We start from the raw sequence: 4,178 nt of genomic DNA, 5'->3' as shown, positions 1-4,178 counted from the left end.
GTAGTTATATATCAAAAGGAAAGTTAATGAAAAACCCACTTTATAAGTTTACAGATGTTTGCCCAAAGAGCTGAATTGGCAGCAGCACTGGCCTTTTAGTTTTGTCCCAGTGCCCTTGGAGGACAGTCCCATCTCCCAATTAAAGATGAAAAGAAGTATCATGACAACGATCATCAAAAAGACAAAGATTTTATAAAGCACCAGCAACAAGTGGTGCAAGCTGTGGAATGTGCTAAGCAAGTAACCACAGCAGAACTGAATGCAGTCATTAGGTAGCAGCAACTCCAGGCCCAGCATTTATTATACGGCCATAGTCTCCCAGTGCCTCCCATTCCATACCCCTGAAAGAACTGCAGCCATCAGCCATTCCACCCATTAGCAGCAGTTATCACAGTTTTAAAGTTATAAATACATCTATTGTTGATTTATATAATCTTCCAACTTAATTATGTTGTATTAATTTCCTTCTTATTTTGTAAGATTTGTTTTAAAGCTAAACTAAAGTTGTTTCTAGTTACAGTCAGACTTTTTTTAAAAGTAGTAACAAAGCTACTCAGGCCTCCATGTTTCATCAGAAAATATTTTCTGCTCCTGACAGCAACTGTTACCCTGCACATGCCTGATCTTGTCTGATCTTGGAAGCTAAGCAGGGTCAGGCCTGGTTAGTACTTGGATGGGAGACCACCTGGGAATACCGGGGTGCTGTAGGCTTGTACCATAGTCTTTCGAGACTGAAGGTTGCCAACCATTTTCTGGTCCCATAGCTTTTGTTTCATCAGTAAAATGATTTTCTGATCCCATTTTGTCTCATCAGAACATTTTCCTGATCCCATAGCTTTCTATTTCATCAGAAAGTTTTTCTGATCCCATAGCTATCATGTTTTTTTAATTAGTCTGCAAAATGTTAAATCATTTTCCATCTCTTTTTTTCACAAGCACAAACACTTGTCCATGCTTATCCTCATTGCTCTCCAGCTCCCTCTTTGTTTCCACGTGGAATAAACCCTTGTGACACTCAAGCAACCAGTTGTAGTAAATAAATGTCATTCATGTTTTTAAGTTTAAGCCATATTCATAACTATATGTATGTTATTTCTTTTAGTTATGTAAACTTCAGCCTTTAAAAAGGAAACTCCCACCTTTTGCATACAATTGCAGTGATAAAAAACCACTTGCATTAAAAACAGACAATGCCCCTGTTTATATTTAAAAAAAACTTTTTTGTACCACCTGAAACATTGCTTTAAAACATAGCATACCCTATAATTCCCTTTTATTTAAATAATTAAAAACGGGGGATATGAGATATTGTTTGTTTAGACCACTATATATTTAAAAGATATTTTATTAGGCTCTTAAAAGCCTCGTTTTATTAGTGAAACACTCAATGTAGAAGGATTCACTCCCCATGAAAGGCACGTAAAAGTTACAAAACCATTGCCTTTTAGCCCAAATTAGGCAAGCTTTTAAAATAACCACACCTTTAAGGTTTTTAAATAATTCATAGTTTCTTATTGATAATTGTTGGACCCAAAATAGAAAGGCCCAACCCCATTAATAACCTAGGAGCAAGGCTATGCTGTTGTGTTTATTCCCACAGGAACATTTTAAATGCCAGCTTGGTGTGTAAAATCAGCCAAAGACCAAAGCCTAAAGAATCCAATTTCCAAACTTCCAGATGCAAGAAACAACCCAAGAGCAAACAGCCAGCAAAAAAACCCAGGCAAAAGGCTCATCCCACTTTTGACACCATAGGAAGATTTAAAAACACTGACATCAAAAGCCCAGAAGCAATTGTTTACCATGATGGCAAAGAGGAACCAAAAACTTTTTCAGACTCACAGCCCTTGTGCCTTTTGCAAAAGCATCTTCCCTGCATGGCAGGATGAACAATAACATTTGGGAACAGTTTGGTACAGACCATAAACACGTCTCATTTTGTCCATAGCAGCAACAGTCAGCAAGCTGCAAGAAATTTGTTTGATTCCAAAGTGTAAACGACAAAAAAAACTGTATTTGAAGACATAACAAGCTTTGTGTGCCCGTGAAAACAAGCTCAATGAATTGTTTTGAATACAAAAATGTTTCTTTTAATTATGTAAATGTGTTATTACCCCTGAGTAGTTTTTTATATGTAAAAGCAGAACCTTAAATTTTATTCTAGCCAATCTAGTCAATAGAGCAAAATGTGGTTTTAGTTAAGTATAATAATGTTCCTTTTAAAGCCAACTGATTGAGCCAAGTGTGCTCTAACACTTGATGCCACTTATGATTTTAATGTAAAATTGTGTTAGAATATGTTTTATCCAATGTTTCCCCTTGTTGTGTCAAATTATGCATATTATAACCCCATAGTGCAATCTGGCAGAGGTCCAGGATGAGGTCTCTTGTTATCTGGTGTGCTCCTTGGGGCATTTGGTGGGCTGCTGTCAGATACAGGAAGCTGGACTAGATGGGCCTATGGCCTGATCCAGTGGGGCTGTTCTTATGTTCTTATGTAAGGTTTTTTTTTGTTTAGTTAGCAAGGCTTAAACTTGTTTATACTGAAAAAAATTAAAAAATGAGGAGATGTAGTCATTAGTGCGGAAGCACGTTCTGGTTTTAGTGAACTTGGCAACTGCAGGCACACCTGCTTTGGCCAGAGCACACTCTGGGCTGACCTTGTTCACTGCCTTTTATCTAGTAAACAGGATGAATAGTGTTTTAGAGATGCGCTTCTTATCTCAGTCTATGGAATGTGTTGTGGTCAGCTAGAGCCAGCTAGTTGCAGCTGGTGTTATCTCTGACCGACAGTAAACTCAGTTGGTTCTGTATTGCTTGAGAGTGAATAAAAGGCTTGGTGGAGGCTGGGCAAGCATCTATTCCAGCTTCCAACTTCCCCCCTGCATCCACCTTTGAAACCTTGTCTGCCGTCTCTTCTTTTCTGCCTCTCTGACTCCTTGCTGCTCCAGTTCCTTCCCTCAACCCTCAGAGTGCCTCTGCTCCTTGCACTCCATCAAGCAACAAGGCTCTAAGCCTTGTGTGCTTCCCAAAGCAAAGTAGCGTTGCTACACGGATGAAAGTCAAGAGATTGTGCTGGATGCTCTTTTCCATCTCACACCACACCAGAACTAGGGAACATCCATTGAGTGTTGGGGGAGTTAGAATGTTGCAAGGTCAAGAGCAAAGTTCAAAAGCAAACTCAGTAGGCAAGAGTGGTGATCGTCTGCAAGCTTTAATTCATTGCCAGCAACAGGCTTCTCAGGGACTCTTTTCCAAATGAGGAGAGCAATGAGAGCCATGAGGGAACTCCCAGTGTCTCCAGAGAAAAGCAATGTTTCAGTGTGAACCCTTTGCTTATATAGCATTTTGGCTTCTTTCTTTGAAAATCTCCCACTGTCATTGGCTGGGGTTATGACATCAGAGATAGATCACTTTACAAACATCTGATTGGCTAGTTTCAAATCACAAACTAAAACATATATTTCAACAACCACAAGGTGGTACTCCTTACTCATTTATTACTGGCCTTTGCTATGACTGTTTATTTTTGCTAACCTCTGTTTAAACTAAGCCCTTTTGGTCTTTCCCTCTATCCCATGTGCAATTCTTCATATGTGATCTGTTATAGTGGTGTAATTTCATTTATTTAATTCAGGACACACTAAACTCTTATTGTTACAGAAGGATTCTCTTTTAGAACTCTTTTCTTATTCATTTTAACTAAATCCAGCCCTTTCTGTTAACTTAGAGGCTCTGACAGATTTTCTCAGGAATGTTTGCCAATTAGGGCTTTCTCATAGACAACTTCATTATCTTGTTCCTGTCCAGCTGCCTCCCTTTGTCAAACAAGATAAGAAGTTTCATTACTAAGACTTTCTCATTCAAATGTTTTGACCTGTGTATTAACTCTTAGTTATCTGCTATAACTCTTCCTAATTAACGGTGCAGGTGTCCTGCTTCCTGCCTCCTCTGTATCTGTCTCTGAGTTGTAAATCTGTCACTTTGAGTCTACAGAGTTGGAATGTTTTTGCTTGAGATAAGAGTACTAGTGTCTCCTTGTGAATTAACTTCTGCCAAGGTTGCATCTTGAATTACAACTCTCAAACTTGGGACTTCAAGCCCCCCTCAATAGTTTTCCTCTTTCTGTGCATTTTGATCCAACTATTCTGACAGCCAAAATTCTCTTTAAAGTACCA

General features: G+C 38.8%; 1 pseudogene; it reads left to right on the top strand.

Annotated features, from left to right (window-relative positions):
- Positions 1–591: 591 nt before the first annotated feature.
- Positions 592–710, top strand: LOC136662826 (5S ribosomal RNA; annotated as a pseudogene).
- The last annotated feature ends 3,468 nt before the right edge of the window (positions 711–4,178 follow it).

This window comes from Tiliqua scincoides, chromosome 11, assembly GCF_035046505.1.
Source record: "Tiliqua scincoides isolate rTilSci1 chromosome 11, rTilSci1.hap2, whole genome shotgun sequence".
Taxonomy (NCBI): Eukaryota; Metazoa; Chordata; class Lepidosauria; order Squamata; family Scincidae; genus Tiliqua; species Tiliqua scincoides.
Note: the sequence above shows the minus strand (reverse complement) of the source record. Positions and strands in the feature narration are given on the sequence as shown.